The following is a 13205-nucleotide window of genomic DNA, read 5'->3' on the forward strand; positions in this document are numbered from 1 at the left end:
GTTAGAGGAGAGAAAGGCAGGCAGGGCACTTACTCCCCGCACCTCTCCTTGCGTCCTGTGTGGCTTAGCTCCCACGGTGTCCTCTCCTCCTTGATGCAGCTCCCTCCCTTGGCCCATCAGACCTAAGGGTGCTAATGGCTTCCCCTGGCTTGAGTCTCTGGGCGTTTCTCCATCCCTTGTTGGATTCTTATTTCTGCCGAGGGGCAGATATCTAGTAGCTGTACTGATAATATTAATAATAATTCATAGCTAAGCTCTCAGAGGAAGTTCTTATTAATTCGACCTCTAATCTCAAATCAATTTCTTAAAATCTTTTTTCTATTCACTTCAATATGAAGATGTGTTTCACCCTCAAGAAACTGTCCTAATGTAAAGGGGAAAGTAAGCTGTCACCAAAAGGAGTGATGATGCTTAGGGGTGGATGGCATGTTGGGTCTGGATCCAGCCAATATGCATAACTGATAACAGTAATTATCTGAATAATCACAACGTCTTCAAACATGAGGTTATTTCTTCCTTGGTGCAGGGTCTGAGTGCAATACAAGTGGTGATGTGCTCCAGCTGCTTCAGCCACAGCATGTATCGATGTTCTGCTCAGCCAGGAACTTGAGGGATGTCTCCTCTGGGGCCTCGAGTTCCACCCTGTGCATACGCTCCAGTTCCAGAGTGGGGAGAGCTGGAGGAGGGCACACAGCTGTGTGCATGGCTGTGTGACAAGCCTGCACTGCCAAAATGCCCACTGGCCAGGAGAATGGATAGGTCTTTCCGTAACACCAAGTAGCACGCCAGAACTGCGGCTCAGTGCCAGAGGCTGCCATCTTCCTGACCTATTTCTTACCCTCTTCACTGCTGGTGCGCTAGTCCACGGATCATCTCTCTCCTATCTGACTGTGATGGTTCCTAACTGGACCTGATGCTTCTGTGCTGGGCACGCAGCTGTGATCTCTCAGATGCCCTTCTAAGCTCTTCTCTGTAGTATGTGGTTGGGATGATGCCAACTGAATCTCCCTTCCTCCCAGCTATCTGGGTTCTTCTTAGGTTCCTCATCAGAAGAAGAAAGAAAAGTGGAAGGAAGGGAGAAGGGACTTCTTTCCTGTTTTTCACTTCCCGTTTCTCTGTGTTGCTCCAGTAGCAGCATATAATGGCCCCAGTTTCCAGAGGTTTTAGCACCCCCAGCACCCCCAGGTGCCAGTGGCAGCCATGTCACACTGCCTCACCTGCTGAGCTGTGCCCCTGGGACCTGCAAAGCTGCAGAGCCACACCCCTTTGGGGGAAGCACCAGCCACACAGCACCCCCTCCTCAGAGGTCTGAGGCAGACAGAGCCTCCCTGAGAGATGCAAGCACTAGCCTTGTGAGGCCCCTCCTCCAGGCTCCTAAGTGTAATTGGCACCACCTATTCTCCAGCCTCAGGAGGTAGGAGCTGCTTCTTGCAGTTATCAGTCCCTGGGTGACTACCCTCTTTGCTTCTTCTTTGACACTTTCGGCCTTCTAATGCCTGTGAAAACAATTCTTTCTATTAAAGCCCTTCTATTTGAAATATTTAGTGTGATTTCTGTTTCTGACTGGCTCCTGGCCAATTCCCCTTTTAATTCATTTTCCACTTAGCAGCCTGTTATTTTCTGAAAACGTGCCTCAGATTGTATCACTCCTCTGTTGAACTACTCAAGATACTTGCTTTCAAACAAGAGAAACCAGCACCGGCTAAAGTTTAAACAGAAGAGAAGTGTATTGAAGGTGACTGTAGGGCTCAGAGAATCAAGAGGAAGACTGGAGAGCAGGGGGCAAAGGAAGGTTTGTACAGTGAAGCTCCTGGGGTGGTTTGCTGAGGACGCAACCCTGATTCCTTTCCATAGGACACTTATGGGCCGCCAGTGCCAGTGGGCATTGGTTGCCAAATGCTGGACTCTGCTGCCCTTGCACACTTATTCCCATGCACGCCAGGCTACACCATGGCCACCCTAGTCATTCCTAACTGACCTTGCATCTTGGAGACACACCCTCATGATGCAAAGTCCCCTTAGGAGCCCCTGGTTGGCTTTACTCCAAATGCCACAGGAGATGAGAGGCAATACCTTCTCTTGTCACTTTTGAGCCTTGGCTTCTAAGATGAGAAGTAGGACCCTGCCCCCCGACTAGTTTTGTGATTCCCTAAAATAAGAAGGGCTTTTGAATGCAGAGTGACAAATTTCTGCCATTCCAGTAGCTTCCCCCGTCATGCAGAGTAAAATTCTCAGATCTGGCTTTCACAGCTGCCATGACCTGGCTCACCAAACTTCTAACCTCACCTCATGCCTTGACCCCTTTCTCATGTTCCTGTCACATGGGGTCTCTGCTCATCCCTTGAACATGGAACGCTTATTCCAACCTCAGGGGATCGCCGTTCCCTCGGCCTGGAAGACCCTTCCCTGCCCCTCTCCAGGAATTTTCTTCTCACTTCCAAGTTTCGGCTTGACTATTCCTGCCTCGATGAAACCTTCCTAAAGGAACTTCCTCCACACACTTCTTTTCTTTGTAGCATTTGTTTGTGCCCGATGTTTTCTTGTGATTGTTCATTATCTGCCTCCCCTTGTCCGGAATGTGAATTCTACTATCTGTCCATTGCTGTAATATGCCAGTACCTGGGAGACGCAGAGCATGGGCTGAAGGTTTGTTGGATGACTGGACGGATGGACAGACAGATGGATGTTTAGATGGATGGGTGGATGGCTGGCTGGCTGGCTGGCTCAATTCTGTTTATTGCAACATTCAACTTGAGACAAGAAGCAAAACAATTTTGTAATGGAAGCAATAGCAAATGGGATTCCATGAATGCTTTTTTAAACATCAATTTAACTTTATGGAATCTATCTATGACATTTCTTTTGGAGGTCCTACTCAGGAGTTCTGTCTCTAAGGTGGGACCTAAGAAGGCTGCTGTGATCTTCTGGAGAAACCATGGGTTTCCTTTGAATGGCCACCAGCTAATAGTCCTCCATGTTGTGAATTAAAGCAGAAGGTAAAGGGCAGGTTAAAAAAAAAAAAAAAGCCAAAAGCACAGCACACTCATACTGAGTATGAAAGAAGCCATATAGAATAAATGTTATCAACGTGGACTTGGGTGTGAGACAGACCTGAGTTCCACGCCCTTGTCTGTTTCTTATAAGATATGTGTTGCTGGCTCTCCTACTTCTAGCTGTGTGACCTTGGGCAAGTCACTGAACCTCTCTTTGCTTCACTTTCCACATTTGCACAATGGGAATAATAACAATACATACATTCCAGGGGTGTTGTGAAGACAAAGTGACTTAGAAAAGTGTCTGGCATATAGTTAGCTTTGATGAAGAATAAGATAAGTATAACCTATTATTATGGTTAGGATCACATTAGGCTATTGATAAGGGAAACTTCAACAAGATAGAAGTTTCTTTCAAATAAGTCAGAGATAGGCAGCCAAGGATGAGTATAGCAGTTCCCCAGTCAGTAGGGCCCAAGGTCCAAAGTTCCTTCTTTCTCCACCATCATGTGATACATGGTTTAGATCCTGAAGATCCAAGATGGTTACTCGAGCTCCCATCACCATTCAGAAAGAAGGAATGGAGAAGGACCTCATGGCAGAATCAATAATCCTTAAAGAACACACCCCAATGATCCACATAGTACTTTTATTTGCATGTCGTGGACCAGAACAGAGACACAGGGCCACAACTAGCTGCAAGGGGTATTGGGAAATGTAGTCTTTTCACTGGGAGTACTGCCATCCCAAATAAAATCAGCATTGTGTTATTAAACATGAAATAGAAAGTGGATATTGCTCCTTGTGCAAGTTATTTAACTTCAAATTTTAGTTTTCACACTTGTAAAATGGAGACAATAGTACCTACCTCATAACAGCTGTCTGGAAGGTTACATGAAATAAAATCTAACCACTGCTAGTACAGGGCCTAGTGCATACTAAATAAACATCAGTTGTTATCATAAGAAGGAAGAATGTGTCTTTGACTATGTTTGAAAATGAGTTCGACAAAACCAAATGGAAGAAAAAGAAGAAAAAATGTCTCTGCAAAAATGTACTAATAACTTCAGAAGGAAACCTGCTCTCTCAGCACGTTTTTTTCATTGCTTTGGCCCTCTTTAGCGCAATTGGTTCTCAGCTGACAGCGTTCCAGTTTTAAATATCACATCACTCTGCTTTGCTACTAACAAAGAACCACTGTGTACCTGGGTGAGGCTGTCTCAGACTCGCTGTTCTGAATCTTTCTGGTCTCGCCCACCATCCAACTTCTATCCTGTGTTCTAGACCAATGGCTCATGAACCTGAGCCAGCCTCAGGCTCACTCACCTAGGGAGTCCTGTAAAAATACAAACTCTACCTCCCCCCAAAATAAAAACTCCCAGTTCTTATCCCAGGAATCAACCCAAAAAACTTCTATATCTGCCTCAGCTGTGTCAAACTAACTGGGTTTTTTGGACCAAGTGACTCAGCAACTTGAATGTTTACATAACACAGAGGAATGTATTTTGAAACACAAACATGGATTGAATGTTGCTAGGAGTCAGGCACTGCTCTAAGCACTTTAAATGGTCTCGCATCTAGGTACCATTATTCACCTTTATGCAGATCGGGAAACTGAGGCACAGAGAGGCTAAGCAACTTGTTCAAGGTCACACAGCTAACAAGTGGGGGAACTGGGAGCTGGGATTCAAACCTAAGCAGTCTGGCTTCTGAGAGCCTAATCTCAATCCTCTCCCACCCTCCAATCTACATTGAACAATTAGGGCACCTCACAAGTTATTTTAAAATGCGGACAGACTTCCTCCTAACATCTATTAAGTAAAATGCAAGATAATCTTTTTCATGATCATTTATCTTCCCTAGCATGTTGTGGCACAAGGAAGTCTTTAACAAAACCTCTTTTGGAAAAAAAAAAGATGATTTTAGAAAGAGAGAAAGAAGAAGGAAGAAGGAGAGATAGAGATGGAAACATCGATTTGCTGTTCCACTTATCTATGCATTCATTGGTTGATTCTTGCATGTGCCCTGATTGGGGACCAAACCTACAAACTTAATGTATGCAGGATGATGCTCTAACCAACTGAGCTACCTGACCAGGGCCCAGATAAGTCTGTTATAAAAAGATATTTCAAGGCAGTCATCAAAAATACTGTTGAAACTATATTTTTTAAGTGTATACGTTCACTATGATGCTCTTTATGCAAAGAAATACATCCACATCCACCTATACATATACACATACACACAGTAATGCCTAGAGAAAGTCTAGAATAAAACACAGCAAAGCGTGACAGTAATTATTTGTGTGAAAATAAACATTTGAATTTCATGTAACAAAAAAATCCTTACATTTTAAAAATAAGGTACTTTATGTACTTTAAAGCAAAAACAATGTAAAACAACAACGATATCCTCTCTGTTTTCTCAGAGTCTTTTAAGTCCTTTACTTAAAATTCCACCTATGAGACCCTTTAAAAGGAAATCTGATGGAAGTATTGGATTACAGGTGTGTTTGCACAGTGGCCAAGCTATTGCTTTTAGGGTCTAACAGATGTGGGTTTAACTCTTGGCTGTGAAGCTTCCTGACTGAGACACAGATGTCAGACAGGTCATTCAATGACCCTGCCTCACTCACGCACCTGTGTAAAGGTCAAGCGGCTGATGCATTTCACAGGGCTGGACACACCTATATAGGTGCTTGGTAAAAGGTAACCTGTGGTTAGCAAGGGGCTATCATCCTCAGAATATAAAGCAGAATTGTTAAATGCCAAAACCAGCACCTTTTCTGGCTAATAATAACAATTGTAAATAATTTACTAATTAGAGGTAAGCCTGCATTTTCATGAAGAGATCTGAGGAGTGGGAAAAGTCTGTTCTTGAGGATCTAGCTGATGCGTGATTATTTCTAGTTCAATGTATGTGTGTCACCTGGGACAGGCAACACCCTAAGCCCTCACCTACAGCTTCATGTGCAGTCCTAGCCTTGGGTCCCTTTCTTCCATCCTGGGGTCAGGCTGTTCCCACCCTGCCCACAGCCATCTCCTGAGCTCTAATGATAGCTCATAAGCCTTTGCCTCCTCTGCTTCCCTCTGCTTCCTCCCCCACGGCGCTGCTGGACCTGCTGTAATGGAGATTACCAGTGACGTTCTTATTGCCAAATGCAACGGGCGGCTTTATCTTCCTGTACCTTGCTCTATTAATCATCACTCTCTCCGTGTCTCCAGGTGCCTTTCTTTTGGTCTGTACACATGCTCCAGTCTCCGGTAGCCTGGAAACATAATAAAAATTTAATAACCTAAGACGCATGTCATTTTGTGTCATTGGCTCAGGATCTACCAAATCCTGAAATACTGCTTTGTAAAGGTCACCAATTACCTATTGCTTGTTGGTCGATGGCCCTCTGTTGCATTTGACCTTCTTGGTTAGTTCCTGCTTCCTGAAACTCTCCATTCTCTTGCTTGCTGCCACTTCCTGCTGTATATATCATCATGATTAAAATGAGTGAACACACACTCACACACACACACACACACTATAGAGACTATAGAGTTTGTTCTTACCGTCAAGTCTTTGCTCTTGCTGAAACGTCACCACCGCCATCACCACAAGGCCCCCCCTCACTCTAGTCCTCACATCCAATGATGAACCTCAACTTGTCACCCTCCAGGTCCTCCTCTTCCCCAGGTTAATTTCCATTTATCATGTAGGACCCCACTGAGGCGCCACTGACCCAGGAATTCCTCCTTAATACTCTCCTCCCACCAAAGTTGGGTTCGGTGCCCCTTCCTGTTGGATACATAACATGGTCACTCATGTATGTACTTCTCATACTGTGTTCTGTCTCCCCAGAATGACTAGGAGCCCCCTGGTATAGCTATCAGAATCATTTCTTATTCTTCTCTGAGTTTCTAGCACTTGATGTGGTGCCAGATACATATTAGGAACACAATATATGTTTATAAAATTAAATAACCAGTTAACTAATATCAACACTGGTCTATATCCCCTGAGTCTCAAGTAGCAGGGCACAGGGTAAATAAACTTACAGGAAGTCAGGGGGTTGGAAAGAAATCAGAAGCAAGGGGAGAAAGTGCATGAGGTCTGACAATGTGCGTGGCAAGGAAGCTGGGACACACAGGCAGAGGCTGGCGGGGAGTAAGAGTGCTCCCAGGAAAAAAGACTTAAAGTGCAGAGGCAGCGTCCTGGGACAGGCTGATGTCACCTACCTCTAAACTCTTCCTTCTTAGGTTTTTCTCAGAGCATTGCCAGCTAAAAGAAATGCAGAAGAAATGTAAAGAAAAGTCTATTATTCACTTTCCCTCTTGCTTCTTTCTAAAAGAGCAGCATTAACAACCATATTGCTTGAAAACTTCCAGATACATGCTATTTGTTTTTTCCAGATATATGCTATCTGTTTTTATGCTAGAAAAATGAGAAATTTTTTTAAATCATTTTCAAAAACTTAGAAGAGATTTGGAACATTCTCCTCAGGATGCTACAGATAACCACAGGCACCGTTTATTATCTGCTTAGTGGGCCTCTCCTTTGTAAGCTAGCTACCACAGCATCAAGAACAGCACCCAAGAATTTTGAGAGCCTTTGACTCTCAATTTACTAATTATTAAGAGAGGTATAGCATTCCTAGGTCCAGTCATCATATAACAAGAGGCATTGTGCATTAGTGCTAACAATTAAGGTTTTAAAAAAATCAGAATATGCATATTTAAAAAAATAGATAATGCATTCACACAGTTCAAAATGCAAAAGACACAAAAGTGTATGATAAAAATTATTTCTTTCAGAGATCTTCTGGTTACACAAAAGAGTGCATACACACAAGCATTTCCCCACCGTCTGCTTCTTGCTGCATCTCACTCTGCATCTGGTCTCGTGCCTTGCTGTTTTCACCAATCTATATTAGAAAGTGTTCCACATCAGTACATAAAGAAACTTTTTTTATTTTATTTGTTATATTATATAGACATACAATGATTTATTTAACCAGTTCCCTACTAATGGATATCAATGTTGCTTCCAGTATTTTGATGCTCAAACAGTGCTATAATGAATAACCTTCCTATATACCGTTTTGTACTTGCACCAGAATATCTGTAGCACAAATTCCTAGAAGAGGATTAGCTGAGCCAAAGTGTATGTTCATTTGGAATTTTGTTAGCTATTGCCAATGTTCACTGCGAGGTGGGGGTGGGGGTGGGGGTGGGGGTGGTGCAGTGTACCGATTGACCCTCCCTCCAGCTTCCTTATATTGCCACCAACAGTGTCAGCTGACTTTCTAGGCTTTGCCAATTTGGAAGGTTATGAATGAGATTTCAGTGTACTTCTAACATGCATTTTTCTTATTATGAGTATGACAGTACCTTTACTTCACTATAAAATAATAACAACGACAATAATAATAACTGACATTTATGGGGTGATTTACCATCTGCCAAGCATATTAGAGATATCTCATTTAAGACCCTCAATAGTTCTGTGTTGTAGGTAGGTCCTGTTATTACTCTCAATGTACAAATGGGGAAACCGAGGCTTATGGAGTGTCAGTGGCTTGCCCAAGGTCTCACAGCAATAAATGGCAGAGCCAGGGTTTGAACCCAGAATTCTCAGACCACAAAACTCAGGTTCTTAAAAACTAGGCAACTTCCCCTGCAACTCAACAACCATACAACAAAAATAGAGGCCCTCAGGCATCGACTCTCAGATTTCTTCTCTGAAATTCCAAGAAAGTAGCCTTCTTATGTCCTCTCACCTCTTTCTGAGGTTACTGTCTTTTTGGGTTCTTGCCTCCTTTTGAGATGTGCTCTACTGGGACCACACTGCCATGTGGACCCAGGGCCCGCAGAAATGAGGCACTGGCAGCAGGATCCTAGGAATGCAGCCACATGAGAGGAATATGTGGGCATCAGAGTGGAAACTCATTCACAAATAGCAACCTCAGGCCTACAAGCAAGGAAGTAGTAAAGTTCATTGAGCAAATATTTATTGAACATCTACTATGTGCCAGGCACCGTTTCAGGTATTTGGACACAGCAGTGACTAAGACAAACCAGGTGCCTATTTTCATTATATTTAGATTATATTGGTCAATAAGTAAACAAGAAAAAATTTTAATTGATAGTAATAAGTACTATGCAGAGGGTTAAAAACATGTAATTTGGTAAAGAAGGGCTACTCTGGATGGGTTAGTTGATGAAGACCTCTCTAGTGGAGATGCTGCTTACAACAAGAAGTAAATGGCACGAGGAAACCAGCTATTAAAGTTCAAAGGAAGAGCATTTCAGGCAGAGAAAGAGTCAGTACAAAAGTCCCAAGTCAGGAACAAGCTGGGTGCACCTCTAGAAGGGACAGGCCCATTTACCTGGAAGCTGGAGGAAGGGGGAAGGGAGGTGCTGGCCAAGGCTGGAGTGGTAGGTGTGGCCAGACCTCACCTTGGGGCTCTATGGACCAGGAAAGAGAACTTGGATTGTACTATGTCCAGTGGAAAGCTATGGGAGGTTATAAACTGATGGTGGGGGAGGGAGAGGTGTGTATGTGTGTGACATAATCTGATTTAATTGTGTGTGTGTGTGTGTGTGTGTGTGTGTGTGTTAAATAATGGCTCTGGCTGCTAGGAGGAGAACAGATTGTAGTTGAGGCAAGGCAGTAAATCTGGAGACCAACTGGAGGTTATCGAGGTGGCTTGGACAGAGATCATAAAGGCTTGTGCCAGAGGAGATCTTTTCAAACTTCACAGGGCTTTAGAGTCCCCTGAAGGCCCCCATCCCCAGAGTTTCTGACTCTCGAAAGATTTTTGCATTTTATTTTTTAAAATATTTTTCTACTTTATTTTTTTATTGTTTATTCTATTACAGTTGTCACGATTTTTTCCCTTTTGCCCCACCTTCCCCCCCCCCAGCCCACCCTTCTCACCCACGGTCAATCCCCTCTCCATTGTTCGCGTCCATGAGTCATTCATATGTGTTCTTTGACTAATTCCTCCCCTTTCCCTCCACTACTCCCTCCTCCCTCCTCCCCTCCTACAGCTGTCAGTCTGTTCCATGTTTCCATGTCTCTGGTTCTATTTTTCTCGTTAGTTTACTTTGTTCATTAGATTACAGTTATAAGTGAGGTCATATGGTATCTGTCTGTTGCCGACTGGCTTATCTCGCTAAGCTTAATACTCTCCAGTTCCACCCATGGTGTCACGAAACGTAGGAGTTCCTTCTTTCTCTCTGCTGCATAGTATTCCATTGTGTGAATGTATCACAGTTTTTTAATCCACTCATCTACTGATGGGCACTTAGGCTGTTTCTAACACTTGGCTATTGTAAACAGCACTGCTATGAACATAGGGGTGCATAAGTTCTTTTGAATTGGGGTTTCAGGATTCTTAGGATATATTCCCGGCAGTGGAAATGCTGGGTCATATGGCAGTTCCATTTTAGTTTTTTGAGGACATTCCATACTGTCTGCCACAGTGGTTGCACCAGTCTGCATCCCCACCAACTACAGTTCCCTTTTCTCCACATCCTTGCCAGCACTTTTGTTTGTTGATTTATATAATGATGGCCATTTTGACAGGTGTGAAGTAATATCTCATTGTGGTTTTAATTTGCATCTCTCTGATGGCTAGTGATGTTGAACATCTTTTCCTATGGGCCCTCTGTATGTTCTCCTTAGAGAAGTGCTTATTCAGGTCCTTTGTCCATTTTTACATTGGGTTGTTTGTCTTCCCAGTGTTGAATCATATGAGTTCTTTATATAATTTGGGAATTAAACCCTTGTCCAATGTATCATTGGCAAACATATTCTCCCATTCAGTTGGTTCCCTTTTCATTTTGACGATGGTTTCTTTAGCCGCACAGAAACTTTAATTTGATGTAGTCCCATTTGTTTATTTTTCCTTTACTTCCCTTGTCCTAGGAGATATATTGGTAAAAACATTGCTAGATGTGTGAGAAACGCTCACAACAAAAACCGGGACACAGGACTTGAGCAGCAAAGCAAGGCGTTTATTCACAAGTCTACAGAGTCGGGCGCACTCTCAGCCAGGAGAATGTGAGCGCCAAATAGATGAAGAAAACTGGTTTTATAGTAATGTGATTAGCTTCCTCTCCCTAACTCGATTAGCTCCCCCTCCTCTCTCCTTCTCCACTATTTCTCCATTCCTGGTTACTCTGGAGTTACAATCTAACGGGATTATCTAAATGTCCCTATTGTGATTTGTAAATGTGCTAATACTGTCAACTCCCTTCTCAGAGATCCTCTAATTACATTTGCCCTTGAGTCCCTCTAATTATACATTTGCCCTTAAGACCCTTTAATTCATTTGCCCTTTGTCACTACTGATTTTCTACTGGTTTGGGAGTCACTATTTCCTTGTTTCCTACAGATGGGATATCTAAAATTTTCCTGCCTATGTTTTCTGCTAGTACTTTTATGGTATCATGACTTATATTTAAGTCTTTCATCCATTTTGAGTTTATTCTGGTGTATGGTGTAAGTTGGTGGTCTAGTTTCATTTTTTTGCATGTCCATTTCTCCCAACATCATTTTAAAATATGGAACGCTTCATGAATTTGCATGCCATCCTTGTGCAGGGGCCATGCTAATCTCCTCTAATCATTCCAACTTTAGTGTATGTGCTACCGAAGTGAGGACAGATTTTTGCATTTTAAACAAGCTCCCCAGGTGATGCTGATGCTGCTGGTCTGCAAACCACTTTTTGAGTAGCACTGTCTAGACATGGACAGATATCAATATATTTTGGAAGTGGAGTCAAAGGATTTACTGATGGATTGCATTTGGAAGACAAGTAGAAGAGAAAAATCAAGGATGACTTGGGCCCTGGCAGGTGCTGTTCAGTGGATTGAGTGCCAGCCTGCAACCCAAAAGGACTCTGATTTGGTTCTCAGTCAGGTTCCCAGTCAGGGCACAGGCCTGGGTTGCAGGCCAGGACCCTGTTGGGGGCGCTTGAGAGGCAACTGATTCATGTATATCCCACACGTCCATGTTTGTCTACCCCTCTTACCCCACCCCCTAAAAATAAATAAATAATAAGGATGACTCAGGTTTTGGTTAAGCAGCCAAGGAACAATTACTGGCATATATTGAGAGTTGCAATGGAGGGTGAGGCAGTGTCATGTCAGGGTGACCGTAGCCAGGATCTTTGCCTCTGCACACATGTATTTTCATTTTCCTAGGTCACCCTTATCTAAAGATAATCTCTTAGTGCAAAAGTGTTATGACACCACATAGCTCAGACTGGCTGGCTGCCACTTTTGTTAACTTCATGCATACACACAGGCCCCTTCTGTTCAAGGGATGTGGATGATATTGGCTCCCCAAGTCCTTGCCCACTGCCACAGAACAAGAGTGAAGGTGGATGATCCCTTGGTTCCCGTGACTCCCCTGTTCTTGCTCGCCACCACGAGAATTGTAAGGCAAATCCTGTCGCTTCCATCCTTGCCCACAGGAGCGAGACTAAACTGGTATTGAGAGAAACACTCACAATAAAACACTGGGACACAGGACTTGAGCAGCAAAGCAAGGCATTTATTCAGGAGTCTCCAGAGTCAGGCACACCTCCAGCCAGAAGCATGTGTGTGTGAAGTAGACAAAGAAAACTGGTTTTATGCTAATGCGATTAGCTCCCCTCCCCTTTCCTTCTCCCCTGTTTCTCCAATACTGGTTAATCCAGGTTCACAATGTAATACGATTAACTACTTAACTCAGGGTGTGATTAACTAAGGGTAATCTAGTAATAGGTCTATCTCCAACTTATTTGCAAAGTTATCTAGCTACATCTTCCCATTTCTCTGTGTTTGGTGACAACAATCTTCCTCCTTTTGATCCCAGAGATATGTGTGAGGAGCTGTGGAATGTCATTTCCTCTCCCCTTTTGCAGGATTCATCTGTTATTTATCTCCTACCGGTTTGAGAGTCGCTGGCTTGCTTCTTTATCCCTAGCAGTATGATTACCCCTCCAACACTACTGTCATTTTCCATTCTCGGTGAATCCAAAGCAAATTTAGCTGGAGTTGAACTCCTGTGCTGATACAGGCAGATGGAGGGGAAGACAATTTGGGTGTGTTAAGATTGAGAGACCTATGAGACAGTCACATGAAAATGTCAGTCACAAGGTGGGGAGTTCTGGTGGTGGAGTGAGAAGTCAGGACTGAGGAGACCTCAGCATAGCGATGTGAATGAAAAGGG

General features: G+C 43.4%; 1 non-coding gene and 1 pseudogene across 1 annotated transcript; both read right to left on the minus strand.

Moving 5' to 3' along the window:
- Nucleotides 1-471: 471 nt before the first annotated feature.
- LOC150004132 (putative peptidyl-tRNA hydrolase PTRHD1 pseudogene) lies at nt 472-6593 on the minus strand (annotated as a pseudogene).
- A 4952-nt stretch (nt 6594-11545) lies between these two features.
- Nucleotides 11546-11651, minus strand: LOC150004133 (U6 spliceosomal RNA). The gene has a single exon (XR_016512481.1). It is a non-coding gene; the product is annotated as a U6 spliceosomal RNA (small nuclear RNA).
- Nucleotides 11652-13205: the final 1554 nt, after the last annotated feature.

The sequence above is a fragment of the Furipterus horrens genome, unplaced genomic scaffold (genome assembly GCF_987537825.1).
Source record: "Furipterus horrens unplaced genomic scaffold, mFurHor1.1.pri manual_scaffold_7, whole genome shotgun sequence".
Lineage (NCBI taxonomy): Eukaryota > Metazoa > Chordata > Mammalia > Chiroptera > Furipteridae > Furipterus > Furipterus horrens.